Genomic DNA, 20,718 nt, shown 5'->3' with positions numbered 1-20,718 from the left:
CAAAATTAGTAATAATGAAAAACATAAATCAGCTGGTAATACTAAAACTGCATACATACATGCAAATGATATTGAAACAGAATTTAAAAATGTGTGTGCCTTAGATGAAGCCATGATTTTTCAGTTTTTATATTTTAAAGCTTTTTATTTTATTTATGCCAGTTGATTATTTTCTTGTCTATATAGACATTTTAGACTTTGTCTATATAGACATTTTAGACATTTGCCTATATAGAAATTTAGACTTTATCTTTATGCATGCAGTATTGCACAGCAGAGATATTGTAAGTGTATATTGTCCTTTTTATTTCAACCTACCAACAAAAATAGCAACTCTTTGTCAAGATCTATATTATGATACAGGCAACAATTTAAATGTTGGAGACCAGTAGAGAATACTGCAGAACAGAACAAATGCAACAACATTGGAGTGTTTTTTTTAACGCCACCAACCGCAATGTTAATTGTGGCAACAATGGTGCCCTGTTTATAATTTGGATACCGGACACAGCAGCCGGAGCGAGAATTTTTGGCTAGAAGGTATGGGTAGTGTTAGGGGTAGGATCACAGTAGGGCAACATTTAGGAAGAAGACTTAGTAGAATATCAGCAATATTGTCAATATTCTACTTGCGGCTATTTAAAGCACCTAAATTTACTCGGCACCATTTTCAGATGCAGACATAACACTGTATTCTGATATGACACAGGCAGTGGTTGATAACTTTAGCCACCTAACAGACATTTTCTAAAAAAAAACAATACAGACCGGGATTGCTGAATCACTTATCTTCTATGGTGTTGTAACGATTGTGGAACTTTCTCCGTGATCAGTGCACAACACGTGCGCTGACACGGCGGAAATCCTCCACAAGCGTGTAATTGCAGGCACCCAGCAAAAGGTGCTACGCACCTGTAGAGGGAGATTCCTGTAGGCAGATGGCGCTGGGGAGTGCAGAGGAACCAATCCTCTGTACCTCCACAAATGCCAGACAGGAATTGTACGAAGCGCAGAACGCAATCACAAGAGAGGTGATTGCGAATGAGAACGAGCAAAGGGACAGGTTGTATGTGTGTGCGCCAATCCAGTCGCCGCCCCGCGACCGCACACACACAACAGCATATATGAAATAGGAACGCGATCGCGAGAGGTGCGATCGCCAGACGTGACACAAGGCAGATCAGAACAGAATACGAGGGTAGCAAAGGCACAGCAAATAATACAATGAGAAGATGCGGAAAATAACAAACGCTAGCTAACCGCGAACACCGCACTCATTCGCAACAGTGCACGCGGTTATGCGCAGTCTCCACGTGATAAGCACAATAGAGACAAGCACGCCTAACTAACCATCGACAGACAAACATGAAACAGAGGACGCGAACGCTTGCTTAACGGTTACCTCACCGAGCCTCCAGCAAGTGGTCGTAGCAGACAAGACAGACACACGAAAAGAGGGACAAGCGAGAGATAGGATCAACAGCACTAGCGAAAAGTGGCTAGCGCAATCCAGGTACAGAGTAGCAGAACAGAAGGATCCACAGCACTAGCGGATAGTGGCTAGCGCGATCCCAGGAGACAGAACAGAAGGATCCACAGCACTAGCGAAAAGTGGCTAGCGCAATCCCAGGAGACAGAACAGAAGAGAGAGCTGGTAGCAACCGCTGCACCAGCTATACTCCAAGAACAGAGATCAGAACCATTTCCTGTCGACCACCGCTGGGACAGGACAACAGCAACAGAACAAACAAACAGATAAACAATCCTAACTGCACTATGGAATCTGCCTAGCACAGTTTCCAGGAATAACTCTAAGCTGATCTTCAAACCAAGAGCATGGCTGACACTCTCCAGAGTGTTTCACAGGAAGACTCCTTATGAACAGCAAAGCATTGTGGGACACACATAGTACTTATAGTACACGCCTCCAATGAATGTGGCCAGGCAATTTGCATGACAACGTATGCAAATTCCTCAGCAAGCACAAGCTGCAAAACTGACAGAAGCTCTTCTTTCCAGAGTCCTGCAGCATGCAAACCTACACAATGGTCAAAAAGCTGCCTGCCTGCACAGGCAGCTGAGCAAATCATCACAGGTGTCAGGGGCATAAAGACATAATTTGCATATCCAGTAGTGATGCACCATGTAAAGCTGAATTATCGCAAATGCCTTCTGTTTTAAGAGGGCAAAACTACATTTATCTTCTTTAGTGTTCCTCACCTTTCTCTAATATAAATGTATAAATGGAGTTTTGGGACTGTTAAATAGTCTTCGTTCCCTCCCCTAGCAACAAGGCAGCTTATTTATTTCCTGTAAGAGTGTGCTGCGAAGGGTATAATAGAAACTGTTTTACAGAAAGCCACTTCACACTTGTCCTGGGTGATGTATCTCCAGGGAATGCTTGATCATAAAGAAATCTTCATTAGTCAGTGAGTGAGACTAAATAATGACTACATGCTGCTGAATCAAATATATTTATTGTTTTTATGTGTGTAAGGGTGTTTGTGCAGTGGGGATGGTTAGGGTTAGGCACCACCAGGGGGATGGTTAGCTTTGGGCACCACCAGGGTGGTGGTTAGGGTTAGGCACCACCGGGGGGGGGGTTAGGGTTACATTTTTTATTAAAGAAGTTCAAGTAGCATACAAGGTAAATAAATAAATAAGTAAAAGTATGCCATCACCAATCAAACATAATTTCATAACATACATCATGACATAAGAAAAATAATACACAATGATGCATCAAATCAAAGGATAAGCTTATTCCATATATACAACGAAGAAAAACAATGTTTGTATCAAGCTATGAACAAACAGGAGAACACTTTGCTCACAAAATAAGAATGAGATACCTGCTTATAATAAGCCATAATCAACAAAAGAACACTTCGTCTTTATATCAAGGCACAATAACCATGTTGAGGAGACACCATTCACCCTCATTCACCCCGACAAGACAACCAGACAAAAAAAGAAAACCAAAACACATATAACATATACCATCACCAAAAGACAACGACAACACCCACAATACACCATCCATACCGACAAGACAAAAAATAAAAATAAGGAAAAGGAAAAGGAACATACACCATATACCACCACCAAAAAGTGAAAGGACAACACCAACACATACTTCATACATACTACGGGACTTTTACGCCAGAGACACCTGAGTACGTAAGACTAAGGACACTACACAGGACAAGACAGAAAATAAAAACTAATACCCAAAACACAGGACAGACCTCACCTACACATAAAAAGAAGCACAAAGGGATGCTCCCCGTGTGCCTGCGGCCAATACTTCAAAAATGGCGAGAAAATCAAAAATCTAAAGTGGAAAGAGGAGAGACAGTTAAGCCCCACCCAGGAGAGGTTTCCACTAAGTCAAGGAGGCTTGATGTTCTGCCAAGCCAGAACCCAAGCTCCCCTTTCCAGCTTCTCCCTCTCCAAGTACCGAATGACCCTCACCTCACCAAGAATAGTGCTCACCACCACCTGGACGGGCAAGTCTTTCTGTCTAATGGCTAAATCACACTGTGCCAACCATAAGTGTCTCCTAACCACTAAACTTACTATATATAACGTGCACAAATCACAACCCTGGCGCTGATTGAAAGCTCCATAGGCCCACTCAGCATAACTAAGATGCACCAGAAACGGGATATTCAGAGCCCTCCCCAACTGTTTGTACACTTCTACATTAAAAGGACATGACATCAGGAAATGGTCCATGGTCTCCTAAACAGCACACCCCTGCCGAGGACAGCCACGTTCCCCCACACCCCGACACTTCATGTTCCCTCCAACGTAGAGCTTGCCCTGGAAGGTAAGCCAGGCGATGTCCCACAATTTATTCGGAACCCGCGGTGAATTCAACAGATGCAAGCCCTCCTCCAAAATTGTGCCTTTGCAATCCCTCAAGGCCAGTGAGTCAGGAAAGTAGGAGTCCACCAACCTGGCCGACAGGACTTTCCTGTCGACCGATCTGATGTCCTCCACCATCAATCCCCACTGCCACAATTTCTTCAAGCAAGGCAAGACATAGGCCGGAAGATAGCCATGACGTGTCCTCAGTTTTTTCACTGGGCCACCGCTCTTCCATTCCCTAAGGAAAGACTCACACCAAGTCTGAAAAATCCCTACCCAGCCAGGCGGGTTCTCCATTAACATGCTACCAATATTGTATTTAATAAAAATTAAGGAGAAAAAAACAATCGGGTTGACCATACCTAAGCCACCCTCCCGCCTAGCTTTATAGGTAATATTCCTGCGCACATGGTTCAGCTTGTTTCCCGATAACATTAGGAAAAACAAGCCATTGACCCTGGTGTACAGTGATGCTGGCAAAATTGTGACATGTTTATGGATGTTTTGCTGATGATTTTTAATTTTAAAAAAAATGACAATCAAATTAAAAAACAACATAGTTAACTAAAGGTCTGAACTTTTTTAAATTTGCATGTCAAGAGAGTATATTAGTATAATTTTTTTTAAATTATAAGCTTGTAAATAGTGATGGACACAACTTGAAAAAATGCACCTTTATTTCCAAATAAGATATTGACACCATACATTGTTATAGGGGCATCATTTAAATGGTGTAATAACCGGGACAAATGGGCAAATAAAATACGTAGATTTTAATTATGGTAGCATGTATTATTTTAAAGCTATAATGGGTGAAAACTGAGAAGTAATTAATTTTTTCAATTTTTTTCTTAATATTCCCATTAAAATGCATTTAGAATAAAAGAATTCTTAGCAAAATGTGCCACCCAAAGAAAGCCTAATTGGTGGCGGAAAAAAAGATATAGATCAATTCATTGTGATAAGTAGTGATAAAGTTATTGGCGAATGAATGGGAGGTGAAAGTTGCTTGGACGCATAAGGTCATACAACACTGAAGGCTGAAATGGTTAATTGTTTTTTTCAACTTTACGTTAGTTCCGTCTTTATGAATGGACATGACCCCTGATCGGGGTCATGTCCATTCACTCCAGGCACTGCGATCGGTTAGGGGAACCCTCGTTTTCTTTTGTCAATCACCACAACGGAAATGCTGCCGGGGTAATAGCGGAGCTCGCACGGACATGGGCGCGCACCAGCCGCTATAACACTGGACGCATATACTTGATAGGTGTCTATCTAGACAACTATAGTCGTCCAGATAGACTGAAGTGGTTAAACATCAGCAAAACATCCATAAACATCCAGTGACTTCCAGAAGCTCTGTATTGGCTCGGTGTATGTGTACAGACAACATAGAAGTGGTTGCAATTTTACTTCAAGTCACACTCCATGCAGAGCTACACGCAGATGATCTTGATCACTGAGAAGCCAGAGGTGGCACTATAGTCACCATTTACAAAAAAACAGAAGTAGATCAGGAATAGAAATTCTCTGTGCTGAACAAAATCAGGAAACAGTTCTCATTGTCGTAAACATAAAGGATGTAGGAGAGGCAAAGAATAAAACTATGTGCCTTTTCTTCTAGAGGTGTGAGGAAATAAATCAAAGTGCCGTCATTTTAAACAAAAAGCAACCATTCTTCTTACACAAAACATCTAATCAGCAAACATTAAAGGTAGACAAAGAGCAGCTTCACCAGACATGGAAAGAAGGGGTATCATTTTCACCTGGTAACTCCATCCAAATCACATCACACTAAAAGTTACAGTAGTCTGCAGCAAGGGCACTTTCACCTGGAGTGGGAAATGTTAAAGTTAATGGCTGCACTTGGGGACCAGGAAAGGTTAATGGATGCACCACAAAAAATATTGCAGCCATTAACCCCTCCCGGCCTGCCAGTGTAGCCAATTACTCCTCTAGGTTCCCACGTGCAGCCATTAAACCTCTAGGTCCCCCAGTGCAGCCATTAACCCTTTTAATCAACAACTGCAGCACTTTTTCATTTCCCCTTCTTAGTAAACAGTCCGGGACTGTTACCACATACAAAAAATTACTGACTAGTAAGGTAAATTACCGTACTGTACTTGTAAAGTACAGAACGGTGGCGTAGCAGATAGCACTGTCGCTTGCAGTACTGGGTCACTGGTTCGAAACCCAGCCAGAGCACTGTGTGCATGGCATTTGTATGTACTCCCTGCGTCTGTGTGGGTTTCCCCCTGAGCACCCTGGTTTCCTCACACGTCCCAAAAACATAGTGATAAGTCATTTACCTAATTCCCTCTAAATTGGCCCTAGACTACGATACATACACTACACAATACATAGATAAACATAGAAGGGATTCGATTGTGAGCCCCTCTGAGGGACAGTTAAGTACAAGACAATATAATCTGTACAGTGCTGTGGAAGTTGTCCGGTGCTATATAAATACTTAATAATAATACCTCATAAATGTCAATTCACAAAGAATAGAGCATGTGGTAAAAATAGTGAGATGTTCAGTATTTATCTCCAGCCTGGAGCTGTCAGTAACTAATACAATTGAATTTGGAAAGTTAATAGAAGGGAAGAAACTGAGCAGAAAAAAAGGTGAACTAATTAAACTATATAGAAAAATAAAAAAGTTAATACGGTAATTAAAAATAAGGGACAAATGGTTTTGAGCTGATACAAATTGTATGTTAATTTTACGCACCTTAGACTTGCACTTTACTTGTCAGTATAATTTTTTTTTTTTTAAATGTTATCTGTATCGCATCTTTCATCCATTTTCCATGCACTGCAATAATCCGTCAAATACCAAATGAAATACCACATGATTCCTTCAATGGAAACCGATGTGAGAGGGATATGGAGACTGCCTTGTTTATTTCATTTTAAACAATACCAGTTGTCTGGAAGTCCTCGTAATCTTTTGTCTCTAATACTTTTAGCCATAGACCCTGAACAAGCATGCAGCAGATCCGGTATTCTGGCTCAGCTAACTCAGGTTTTACTGGATTCCAGGGTTTTGACTCAGAACCTAATTATGACAGAAGATCAACAGGGCCACCAGGCAACTGGCATTGTTTACAAGGACATAAATATGGCAGCCTCCATACTCCTCTCACCTCGAGTTCACTTTAAAATACTGAATGAAATACCGCATGAAGCTCTCTTAGTCAGTTGTCATGCAGTTTTTGAGTAAAGTTCCAAACTATTATCGCCTATGTGTAAATCTTAGTGAATTCTGAAAAAAAAAGTCTAAAACTCTGAATGCGGTATTTTACCAACTCTTTATTTTTTACTGAAAATGTCTTGAATTGAATTGAAGCCAATACATATCACTTAGATAATTAGTCATAAGTAATGTAATACTTGTTGCTGTATCAATAGCAACACATCTGAGAAGGTAAAATCCCTGGAATGCGAAGAGGTTAAGTGGAAGTACTTGAGAGACACTAACATACCTTAGTGAGGAGAACACATGAGAGTAACTCTCAGGTACAATGCAATGGCATGAGGTAAGGGTTTTTGTGGGAGCTCAGACTGGCTGGAGCAATAGAATAGCTGTGGATCATGCTCCAATTTATAAGACCTGGAAGGGGAGAAAGCCATGGATACTCCAAAAGCAGTGCTGCCCAGTAAGTCATAAAGGGCAGTACTGAACTACGAAACGCTAGCCCTGCTGTCTCTGTTTTCTTTTAGAGTTTTGTGTAAAGTAACTGATCAAAGTTAAGCATCATTGCCTTAAAGGATAAACGAGGTGACATGACGTGAAAAGATAGACATGTGTATGTACAGTGACAACTATACCAATAACTAGGCTGTATTCCTTTTTTTCTTTCTCTGCCCAAAAGAGTTAATATTCAGTTATGAGAGTGACAGTTTCTGTCTGGGTCGGGACTGGGTTGGACTATAGTGTCACCTTCACTGATCAGGAATTAAAGCCATAAAACACTTTCCTAGTAAAAAATGGCTTTTGAGAGAAGGAAAGACATTAAAATGGTTAATAGTGCATGGATTTTAACTCTGACATACCTCCATGCATGTGTCAATGAGCAGAGGCAATGAAACAGTAAAAACTTAAACAGTAGATTTAAATGTAAGCTAAAACTGCGGGATATCTAAAAAAAAGTCATTTTTAGGAGAAGGAGGATAAATTAAATTGTTTATCTCATCATGTTATTTTCACCTTGTGTTTCCTTTAAGGTTTCTTTTCCTGGTTGGACTGGCCACTACTACTCATTACCACATCATTATCCCACATATACTGAAGTAATCACATTTTCATCATAAAAAAATGCTCCCCCTTCATAACCATCCACAGCTGTCAAAATCATTTGGGCATTTTTATAAAAAATCATTCAAATACAGAAAATGCAATGAACGCATCTGTAGTGCCACAACACTTACTATCCCAGTTGCAGACATGGTTTCACTAAGATGGCGGAATTATTCTCGCATTCATTTGTTGGTTTGCCTGGTCTCATGATGATTTAAACTTCCGAGGCAGCAACGATTAGTGAGTCTCCCTAATGGGTCTGCCTGTTAGTTGTCCACCCCTCCTTCCCCCACCTTTCTCCTGTCTAAAAAAGAGTGTTTAATGTATAGATTCTGAAGCCAACCGACATGAGGTTAAAGGGACACTACAGCAAAAAACTGTAAAATTTAAAATATGTGCAAACATACACAAATAAGAAGTACATTTTTCCCAGAGTAAAATGAGCCATAAATTACTTTTCTACTATGTTGCTGTCACTTACAGTAGGTAGTAGAAATCTGACAGAAGTGACAGGTTTTGGACTAGTCCATCTCTTTATAGGGGAATCTCAGGGATATATTTAATTTCAAAAGCACTTAGTGAATGGCAGTTGCTCTGTCCAACTGCAAAAAACTGTGTAGCGGGCAGAATCCAGCCAGCATCTTTGTATAAATCCTTTTTAGGGAATATCTTTATAAAGAATAAAAGCCTTGCTGAGAAACCCGTATGAAGAAATGGACTAGTCCAAAACCTGTCACTTATGTCAGATTTCTACTGCCTACTGTAAGTGACAGCAATATAGGAGAAAAGTAATTTATGGCTCATTTTACTCTGGGAGAAATGTACTTCTTATTTGTATGTGTTTTAAATTTTAAGATTTTTGTGACACTTCCTCTTTAAATACAATAATTTAATTTGTAGAACATGAGAATAGGCTGGTAATTGCAGAACACTTAAACAACTATTTTAAAGATAAATTCCACTACTTATGGGGCCCCGCCGTTGTGTAGCTTACTCATAGGCCACACTAAGGGGCTACATCATAAAGCTAGCCACCTCCCTTAAAAAATGTTTGAATTTCATGGTATATTGTTAACATGAAAGCTGGGGTTAAAATTATAGGTTAAAATTTTACTCTGGTTCAGGTTAAAGTAGGCTGTGTTTTCTTGCTGCCCTGTGTTCTCTCCTATTCAACAGGTATCTGGACAGAAAGGATGAATGAAAGGTTGTCAGTCAGGAAAAATGTGTTTACATTCCTGCCTCTGGTAACCAAAGGTGACTGGCTGGAAGCAGGCCAATGTGAAAATGGAAGAGCAGTTATAGCTGGAGTAAGCTGGAGCACAATCATGCGCTAGCAGCACTCTGAGGGGATCTGTGTGAGATATCTCCCCTCCCCCTTCATTTTGTTAAAAGGAACCTGAAGTGCGAGGCATAGTGTGGCTGCCATATTACAGTATTTCTCCATTACAGTATTGCTCCATTAGCCCCTGGACCTCCTGAGTAGTGGGGGCTACTGTTTCGTGCCACTGGACGTTTGATACTCTGTGCTTTGGGCTAACCGACTGAGCCTAGTTATTGGTGAGCATTACATTTTTAGAAGTTGATGACAGTGGTCATTATATCTATTGGTTTTATTGCTTAAAATGTTTGGTTTAACCCCCAACCCTAATAAAGGGCTGCAGCCATTTCAATACTACTCAGGTGGTGTATTTTTAAGTGGTGTGGTAAATGGTCTGGGTGGGGATGGAGCTTGTGGCAAGTGCAGTTCCATGTGACCCCAATGAAAAATCCAGGGGACAGCAGCAAGAAAAGCCATATCACTACATATTACATTGGTGTTTTTAATGCAAAGAACTCCAGCTTTTTATATGTAGCTGTTCTATTGTGGCATTTAAAGGGAACATAAAATGAGAAGGTATATGATTTTTGTCCTTTTAAATTAATACCAGTTGTCCAACTCTCCTGCTGATCCTGTGTCTCTAATACTTTTAGCCACATTCCCTCAACAAGCCTGCAGAGAAGGTGATCTGACTGCAGTCAGACTGGATTAGCTGCATGCTTGCTTCAGGTGTGTGATTCAGCCATTACTGCAGCCAAAGAGATCAGCAGAGCTTCCAGGCAACTGGTATTGTTTAAAAGGAAACATCCATTTCCCTCTCAGTCAAGGTTCTCTTTAAAGATGTAGATCTGCTCTCCTTTGTAAATGAGCCCCTTTATGATACCGATTTTATATAACTAATCTAATGTTTTGAGTTGTTTTTTTTAAAAGTACAATTTTATTAGCTTTTTCATTATGATTACAACAGCACCTGTCAAGTGACTGGTGTAATATACAAACAACTGTACAATACATACAAACCCCAATCGGCATTTTGTAGTTAAAGGGATACGTAAGTCTAAATAACAAATGAGTTGAACTTACCCTCTTGCAGCCCACAGGAGTCCTTCTGTGCCTGCGACTCCGGTCCAAGTCCCTCCGGCCAGCAGCGATGACCCCGCTGCCAGGAACGCTCTGCGCATGCTCAGTATTGATTTTCATATACTGCATATGTGCAGAACACTCCTAGCTGCGGGAATGCCGTGAGGAGTCGTGTGACCGGCCAGCTTAGTGGGGTTCGCCGCTGATGGCCGGAGGATTTGGACCGGCGTCGTGGGCCCTGGAGGACTCCAGGGGGCTGCAAGAAGCCCCAGGTAACTTCAACTCATTCTTTTAAGTAGACTTTAGATTTTTTTTAAAGCCTTTGAGGTTGTAGGCTACTAGGCTTAGCCAAGACTACTTATCAAGGGAGAGGTTATGCAGATCTAGCCATTTAGACCAAACCTTGTCAATTTTTTTTAGGTATTTTACGCTGTTCATAGACTCCTTGAGTATGGGCCGTTCTTGTTTAATTTTACAAATCTAATGTAACTAATTTAATGTTACATTTCATACATTAATTCAATCTATGGCGCTCAGATAACAACATAAATATCCCTGTCATATTACCCACAGACACAAATTTAAATCTGCGCAGACTTGTACTGTAGAAACACAGTATAGTTTTCATTCTTACGCAAGAGCACAGCACAGATGTTGACTCAGATGAAATGTCACTAACGTTTACCATCTGACACTGTCACTTTAACGCGCAGAGGAAAATGTAAGGGGAATTCTGGAAGCAGAGTGGGTGTGTCTGTAAAGCTTCTGTGTTTTTAGCTACACACGGCATACTGAATGGCTGCTGCTGCTCTGCCGGGAAAAGAACTCTGTTATTTCTCTCAACTTTCTTCTATAGATTGAACTGTTAGTTGGACGTGTAGTCTGAGCAGTTACAGAAAGAAGACTTCAAGACCATCTACGCTACATGGTATGTCGAATCATGAGCTATGTTGTTGCATGACCTGGTGACTAGTATAGAGATGTAGATAGAAGAATTCTGAGCTTTGTCTAGGCATTCTAATTATTTCAAAGTCAGGTGATGGTGTGTCCTTTGCCTAGTGGAAAATAATAACGTAATTATCACCATTTCGTTGTTCAACATATTATAAAAGTGCTGAAAGGTGTAAATATTTCCATTTTTCCTCTGTTCTGTAATCATCTTATTTATTTTTTTGTTCACTGGTTTTGACAATATCACCATATTTATAAAAATAACAAACAGACCTTCTCTCTATACATATGGGGTACTCATTTTCACAGTTTGGATTTTGAAGAACACCATAGTAAAGACTGGAGAGCAGGAAGTGACATTCTGCATTCTTGGTGGCGTGTATCTCCACTCACTGGTCAGGGCAAGTCTGGGGGGCTTTTACATGACTTGTTCATCATTTGTTTTCTTTAGTTTATTCCAGTTATGTTTTACTTTTCCAGCTTAATACACCAAAGTAAATGTCTGTCCTGTCTCTTATAAATCTGCTGAAAAAATTTGTAAATATTTTTGTTATCCTGGAGGGAAAAAAAGTGAAGAAAAATGTAATTTTTCCTCAGTTTTATACATAGATCCTCTATTAAAATAAACCTGTAACGTCACAAAAAAAAAAAAGTAGAGGAAAGCCTTTGGATGATCCAGAGACTTCCTGATCCATGCATGAGCCCACCGCAGCTGTGCAGGGTCCCTTTAAACATATACAATAAAACCTTGTCCTATATGGTCTTGTGGCTGTGCTCCCTTTGTGTAAAAGCTTGGCCATACTGCACATGTGCGAGAGCAGCTGCAAATGCACAATACGCCCATGCTTGTTCATGGAGGGGAGCACAGCAGCGAACTAGAAGAGAGTTCTGACCAGCAAGAGAGTGATCAAGGAGGACATGGAAAGCATCTGGACCATACAGAGGTTTCCCTCTTACTTGGGTAAGCATTCAGTTTTATGTTTTATTTTCAGTACAGGTTTGTTTTAAAGGGAATCTGAAATAAGAGGAATACAGAGGATGGCATTTGACTGACTGTCATGGTGAGCTTTTGGCTTTTGTTGTTTTTAAGTAACCCACCTGCAAAAAGCATGTAGCCAGTGGAGTAAGCTCAGAGTCAAAGTATCTGATCTACAGTACGTGCTCATTCTGGGCCACTGACTAAAAGTATTAGAGGCAGGTCATCAGTACAAAGGTCAGGCAACTGGCATTGTGATATTGCCAGACTGGGAAATTGCCAAGCTGGTATAACCAGTCAAACTGTTTAGGGCTCCGCCATACTAGCTATACCAGCTCACATGGTACATGATATCTGTTAGAGAGGGGAGCCTTCCCTTCTCCTACAGAGCCCTTGTGCATATCATGGACAAGGGGCTCGTTCCCACCTCTGGTGCCCAGGAGGAGATGGGGGTGCAAAGATCTTGGTGGCTTATGTTGGAAACTGGGAGCCCCCTTTAATAACGGACCTCCAGATGTCAGGCCCTTTCCACGTAAATCGGTGTAGACGGTCACTTTTGAACCTATTCCTATGTATGTGTTATGAATAAAATAAAACATTTTTATTAGGGAATTTAAAAAAATCCTTCTGTACTCTTCTGTTTTTCCCCTGCTATTTATTTCTTCATTTATTTCCTTCTTCTACTTCCAAGTTCCTACTTCTACTTCTACTTCTACCAATCTTGATTGAGGAGCAGTTGAATCATGTTTTACACCCAATGTCCAAATGGCAGGAGTGTCTCCAACAAGACATTGGCAGTGAGAGCTGGGTTTCCATATTCAGTAGCATGGCTAAGTCTTCAAGTAATTGTATCCTCAGTACAAGATATTGTACGATTGGTACAGGACCCTGTTTGTATGAGTGGGGTTTGCATCTGGATGTTGTGGCAGTAGTCTGGCATAAATGCTTTGGGTTGATATTTGAAATACTAGGAGTCTCGGTATCCCCTGACCATTGATCATACGACAAATCTGTAATGCTGCTAAAGCTGCGTACCCACCTGGCGATTTTCCTGATGATTTTCCCAACAACTGGTGATTTTCAAATAACGTCGCAATGTGGGTAAATGGGCACGATTGCGAACGTCGCCTAGCATTGCACCGATGACGACGGACCAACACAGCGAATCGGATCTTTGAGATCCCTGATGACACAGCGCAAAGTACCGCGATTGTGGAAGTCTTGCTCGTGCCGCCATTTATGTCGCGTGACCTCCCGCTTTAACCCGCCGTCAGGAAGAGGCGTTGCTGACAACTGTAGTCAAGGGGACGTCGCAAGACCCGTCGGGCAGTGAGTACGATGCTTAAGCCCTGGAAGTTGTACTCCCTCCAGTTCTAGGAAGGAATAGGTACCAGAGATCAATTAGATCAATGCCCTTGAGCGAATAACACTTTCTTTGTTGAACAGACCTGATATTATTTATATTTGGGGAGCGTGGTTAATGCTTCATCCCAACTAGTGATTGTCATGGTATCTCATATTGGTATTTTTGTACTTATCTTCTCATTCTCCCATCTGGCAATACAATTCTTGGTCCTGCCCTATTCTTCATGATCCCAGGAACTGTCTATCTTTCTATAGCCATTGCTACTGTCTATCTGAGCATTTGCAATTGTTTTTACCTTTAGTGTGGACATTATAACTTACATGTCATGTTTATTACCTTAGACTTTGCCACTTATTGTCTAGTTGTATATCGTCAACCATTTTGTTCTTTTTAATTGGTCGACAGTTGTTTTATTTGCTCATTTTATTCTTAGTAAAAAGAAAGTGAGAAAAAAAAATTCTTGATTGAAGAATCTCTTGATACTCCATGTCTTTGGCCACGATTCAGCTCCAAGCACCCTGGATCTCACCTAACGTCTGCCAAAGCATGCCAGGCTCTCCTGGCAACGCCGCTTCCCATCGCTCAGTGGTATCCCACCGAGACCAGTTGAGACTGCCGCCACTGCTCTACTCTTCTTGTAACAACCGGAGCCACAGAAAAAACATCTGCATAGCTCCCACTGTGGCTCCCCATTGGTCCACTAGGTGGACCAATGAGAATCATCCTGTAGAGCAGCAGTGGCGGTCTAAGCAAGTCTCAGCAGAGTGGAGCAGAGTGATGTTACCAGGAGAACCTGGCATGCAGAGGTGCATATCGGGTAAATGCTAGGAAGCCTGCTGGCTCTAGTGGCAGACATCCGGTTAGTGACAGATGCATGTGTATTTTGAGTAGCCATGTAGCACGGTACTGAGGTGCTGAAAGGACAGCACCACAACACAAGACCTTGCTCCCCATCGCCCGGCACACAGGAGTATCGCTCAGGCGAATAGCTTTTATTCGCTTGAATAATGCTCAGCCTTCATATGATCATGATGAGTGAAGGTGGCAATTGGATATACCAGTAATCCTCATGCCATGGCCAGGTGATAAGCAGCTTGCACGCCAAATAGGATATGGCCCCCAGTCCCTACATGACCGTTTTTAATAAGTTGTGGTGAAAGTATATTTGTTAAATTAATTTAGTTGAAAATCAGGGCACAATTTTTTTTTTAAATCCAGGAATTTGTACATAAAACAGCTGAGTTGAGAAAAAGACACATAATATGTGTGGCAATATCCCCAGGAATAAAGGAACTGTTACCAGCATTAGTGCGTATGACTCAACTGAGCATTCCATGCCGACACAGTAGATGGCTTTCACTTCTGTTACAGGGAATTTGCCAGTGTGGTTCTTTTATAGAAACATGAAAATATCGTACTTCTGTTCAATCAGGTTGTGATGCTTTTACTTTCCTCTTGTGTAACAGCTGATGATGCTAATTTTTTTTTTACCATATTGTATTAGAATACGTTGCTTCGGCTCTATGTGGAGTGCAATGAGCTTGAGACTTTTTAGATTTTCAATAGTCATATTTTTTTTAGATTTCCTGTTTTATTTTGCATATTGACCGTTTTCATAACACCATTCTGTAATTAAGACAAAAATGGAAGTATGTGTATGTTTTTAAGATCCTTAGAGATGTTCTGTTACACTTATAGAAATCTTCATAAGAAACAAAGGATATTCTATAAAGAAAAGTTCAGGAAACCATAAAATATATATTTTTTTATTTATTAGTGTGAATCTCCAACAAACAAATTTATTTGTTAGTATAAAAAAGTATGAATATTTCCTGTTCAGTCATAAAAACTACATTAAGCACTGGAAAATTATTTTATCCAAACGATACTTCAACAACTTTGACATGTATAATAGGCCTTATCAGGAGCTCATGTATTGCAACGTATTCTTTAGAAACAACGGCAGCTTGTTTCATGTCTAGGTTGCCTCCTCGTCAGGCCTTAAAGGGACCCTTAGCAGGACTCTAAAATTGTCAAATGAAATTACCCTGGGCTTCCTCCAGCCCCATGTGATCAGTGAAGTCCCTCAGTGTCCTCTGGGCTCCCTCCGTTCTGTCCCCGGCAGCTCCGTTAGAGTGGCGACTTCAGCCAAAAGTTGTGTGCAACTGGGCATTCACGTCACCTCTGCACACTTGTCTCACTCACACCCGTCGCCGGGTGTAGTTTGCGCACACGCAGTTCATTCTTTGGTGGGGGACTTCACCGACTACGAAGGGCTGGAGGAAGCCCTCGATAACTTAATTTACCAATTTTAGGGTCCTACTCAGGGTCCCTTTAAATAACAGTAGATATCTGATAGGGAATCAGACTCACAAGAGAAGGTTCACTAATAGTAATAACAATCGGGTCACAACAAAAACCCCGGTACACAATATGACCATCTGGGCAGTCCAAAATCAGCTGTGGACATTTTCAACCCCAGTATACATGTTTGTAGCCAACAGTTATCGCAGACTCCTTCCTTTCTCTCTGTTATTGTATCAGAATTTGCTTCATCTATATTAGGCGATAATTCTGCTGAAGGCCTGTGTCACATGGTTGATTCCCATTTGCAGTGCCGAATTACTATAATTTGTGTTCCGATGGTAGCATAGATCTCTAGCATCAGAACAGAGTGCTGTTCTACACAGTCACTGAACGATAGCAATGTTTCAGCTAGCAGTGGAGCATGAGATTATTTTTGTTGGCACACTGAGAGCACATTTAGGTCATTTTCTGCCATAGACTGTGTCAGTTTATAGGGAATCATTGATGTATATTAGAAATAATATAGCCAAAAGATTACAGTGACAGCCAATCAACTAGCATTTAAAAAAGAAATGGAACAGCAGCTGTGTCCATACTGATTTTACTTGTAACGTATGGAAGATGCTCTAACGAGATACTAATTTCTATGAGAACAGATAAAACTGCCATCACTCTCTTCAATCATTGCAGTTTAATATAAGGGATGCTAACAGTGGCATCTCCCTTAGGGCTTGATTCACTAAACTGTGCTAACTGATAGCACAATTGCGCTATGCAGATAGCACGCAATGTCACGCGCGCAAAGTTTTACATGCGTAACGGTTTACGTTGGCGCTCTAATAAAGCTTTCCACGTGTTAACGCGGCTGTCACAGAAGAGCCGTGAGAAAAGAAAACGCCATTGCAATCAGTTTTCTGCAACCGATTGTCGTGGAAGTGCCAGATCAAAATCTGATGTTTAGGGCTTAGCAGGCTGCCAAGCCTTGGGGGGTCTTCTGTTGGGAATCTGCCCTTTTATAGCTGTTAGTAGAGTTCTTTTCATGAGAGCCAAGTATGCTCTCTGATAAGAACTGTTTGTGTAATTAACTTGATCAAAAAAAGTTCCTTCATGGGCCAGTGACACCCAAGTGTGAACATGCCCTTTGAAAGGATACCATTTGGTGATTCTAGCAAAAGCGAGCTTTCCACACAGCAGGGCTCCAGACACGGCGGAGCCTCCGATCAGCATTAAACATAAATGGAGTATATGATTTTAGTCTGTTTAAGGAATACCGTTTATATGAGAGGTATGAAAGTTATATCATTCTGCTGGTCCGGATCTGGTGAATATTTTAATATTAAATTGGGGCCACTGACATACCCAGTCACCGAGGTATGCAGCTGCCTCATTCCAGAACATGTTACTCTAATCAAGTTTGTCATATTCTGAGGAATATGAATCTGTGGTTGTTATGTGTGTGTTCGGGACACGTAAGCTGAGTTATGAAACATGTCATATTTGGTGGATGACAAAATGTCCCACCCAGAAGGGTAACTGCCCCTGTCCAGCTCCTGGGCTGAACCTGAGACCCCACCCAAAAATGTGGGTCATTCAAAAGAACTTGACAGGGACTCCTCCCAGAGTCCTCCAATTCCATTGTCACGAAGGCATGCTGTTGCTCTGAGGACCGAGCAGCGGCCATATTTGTTTGAACTTTGCTCCGGGAACAAAGGAACTTAGTGAGCATACCCAGAAGGATATTTTCACCTGAGCTTAAGTATCCGTTCATTTCTTCCCTTACTTTTATTTTTATACTGCGCTACTATTGTCTCTATAATTATTGATTTTAATGATTTTCTGTATATATTAATTATTTATATTGCATTTATAATAAAATAATTCTAAAAGTCATTTATCTTTCGGCTACTCCTACTACTCAGCTGCACACACAGAAAGAATCCTAGCCTTCTGAAGATTCGCTACTGAGAATTGTGGTTATTAGTCAGTGTTTTAACCGTTTTATTTGCAGGTATTAGTATCAGGCAGATTGGGCTTCTCTTCCCATTAGAAAGAGATGGTGGCACCCTAGTATTTTGTGTTTTATAGATCGCATGCCTTCTTCTAGCCTGTCTACTGTCAAAATCCCAGTGGTTTCCGCTCATCAGTTGCATCCACTAGATTGGGTAATCTGTGTGCTGAAACCGATTGGAAGGCATTGTGCAGTCCAGCCACCAGGGAGCGTGTGATAGCCGCTACATAGCTGCGTTGACACGTGAAGACGTTTGTTAGCACGCGCAAACTGTTACATGCGTAAAACTTTGCGCGTGTGACGTTGCGTGCTAACTGCATAGCGCGACCATGTTATCAGTTAGCACGGTTTAGTGAATCAAGCCCTTATTGTGTAAGGACTGTTTCCCAGTTTATCTGCCTTTGTTTCTCTTCCTCCCTGCATAAAGTAAAAAGAAGATATTTTAAATAAAAGACGGATGTAAAATAACATTTTCTACTGCTGAAAATTACCATTTCATTTGAAAAAGGGAGTGAATATCCCCCTTCCTTCCTCGTTGTCTCTTCACATTATCAGCAGATACTGAAAAAATAATCAGAATCAGGGCTGGGCCAAGGCAGAGGCCCAAAGACGCACCAGCTTTATGGTGCAGAGCCGTGAGGACGCAGGGAGTGTGGGGGGGGGGGGGAGGGCAAGGTCTGTAAAAGAAAAAGTGAGAGCCGCACGTTCACCTCCAGTGTCAACCATGGTGCTAAGGGTCGGTGGACATACACGAATCAAAAAAAGGTAGGCTCATCACTCCAATGAAGATGTCAGCGTACTATATAGCTGGAAAGGTTCTGTTGTCCCCAGAACCAAAACGTAGCAAAAAAACAAACACCAGCAGCACTGCTGAGAAGAAATACTCTTTAATCTCCCTGGAGGTATGATTCCTTCCTGATTTAAGGGTCTAAAAGTGGTACAATTTTTTCATTAGCTTTTAGACCCTAAAAACAAGAAAAAAATCATACCACGAGAGAGCCTGGAGCAGCCCCTGCACTTACTCACCTCCTTGGGCTCCAACGCTGCAGTTCTCCCTCCGTGCTCTGGGTGGTGCTGTAACCCTATAGTGAGATTGCCTGCTGTCATCATGACAACAGTCGGCGATCTCCCCAGGGGGATACAAAACCTCCGTGGACAGGAAGAGGATTGATTGCTAGCGTCTGGATTGCCCGGGAAGTGAGTGAGAACGCCCGCTGCGCGCAATGCTCTGCATGGACCTCCCGGAGGCTGCCATGAGTGTAGCTCAGGGTGACCGCTCTGCGCTGCAGTTTTCCACTCCAAGTGTAGTAGTGGTTACTGCTAAGGAGGTAATGCAGATACATGCAATTAAAATTACATGTGAGAGATTGACTTGTGGTCAACTACATCCCGCTGTTTCTGAGTATCCAACTTTTTCTTCAACCTGCAAGCTCTCTCCGATAAACTGCAAAAACGTGCACCCTTGTATAGCCTGAATCAAACATAATTCAGCCAATCATCATGCATGTTCACAAGAGCAACCAATCAGAAAAATGTCACTGTCTTATGTCATCAGGGCCAGTTTTAACTACAATGGGGCCCCGGGGCAAATGTAACCTGGGAGCCCCCCTGACACCCCCCTTACACCAGTATATTAGTCAGAGGTGCTCCTAGAGACTCCCCCTAGCATTATGGAGGCAGGGGTAACAGGCAGATACTTACCTACTCTGAGTTTCAGGTGCAGGAATTCTCTCCTGTCTGTAATATTGCTGCTCTGCACTTCCTGCCTCTCACATCAGGCACTAGAGCCCAAACAGAAAAGCAGGAAGTGCAGAGCAGCAACACTAAAGAGAAGACAAAGGACCTGCAATGCCTGGAACTCAGAGGAGGTGAGTGTATGCCTGTCACCACTGCCTCCGTAGTGCTGCAGGGGGGGTCAGGGGAGGGAGATCATTTAGTGGGGTGGTGGCAGACACTTGGGGTCCCCTATGGATGCTGGGGCCCTGGGGCAATTGCCTCCTTTGCCGACATGGTAGCGCTGCCACCACCCTGCATGTCATCTTCCAGTCAAATTTAAAGGATACCCGAAGTGACATGTGACATGATGAGATAGACATGGGTATGTACAGTGCCTAGCACACAAATAACTATGCCGTGTTCCTTTTTTCTTCCTCTGCCTGAAAGAGTTAAATATCAGGCATGTAAGTGGCTGACTCAGTCCTGACTCAGGACAGGAAGTGACTACAGTGTGGCTCTTACTGATAAGAAATTCAAACTATAAAACACTTTCCTAGCAGAAAATTGCTTCTGTAGTCACTTCCTGTCTGAGTCAGGACTGAGTCAGCCACTTACATACATGATATTTAACTCTTTCTGGCAGAGAAAGGAAAAAACGAACACCGCATAGTTATTTGTGTGCTAGGCAATGTACACATGTCTATCTTATCATGTCACATGTCAGTTCGGGTATCCTTTAAAGGCAGCGTAAACATCTGCATTTCTTTACATTTTCACCTGTCCTGAATGAAACTGTCAACACAAAAAGAAAAAATAT

The 20,718-nt window shown here is 41.8% G+C and overlaps 1 protein-coding gene across 3 annotated transcripts in view; it reads left to right on the top strand.

The window, feature by feature from the left end:
- Positions 1–11,357: 11,357 nt before the first annotated feature.
- LOC137538102 (receptor-interacting serine/threonine-protein kinase 2-like) overlaps positions 11,358–20,718 on the top strand; it is a 96,828-nt gene continuing 87,467 nt past the window's right edge. For all 3 annotated transcript variants that reach the window (XM_068260111.1, XM_068260110.1, XM_068260109.1), the window contains exon 1: positions 11,358–11,505. The gene's annotated coding sequence lies outside the window, so the exon portion shown is untranslated. The remainder of the gene's footprint in view (positions 11,506–20,718) is intronic.

Source organism: Hyperolius riggenbachi, chromosome 11 (assembly GCF_040937935.1).
Source record: "Hyperolius riggenbachi isolate aHypRig1 chromosome 11, aHypRig1.pri, whole genome shotgun sequence".
NCBI lineage: Eukaryota > Metazoa > Chordata > Amphibia > Anura > Hyperoliidae > Hyperolius > Hyperolius riggenbachi.
The sequence above is the reverse complement of the archived record's forward strand: the minus strand, read 5'-3'. Positions and strand labels throughout refer to the sequence as shown.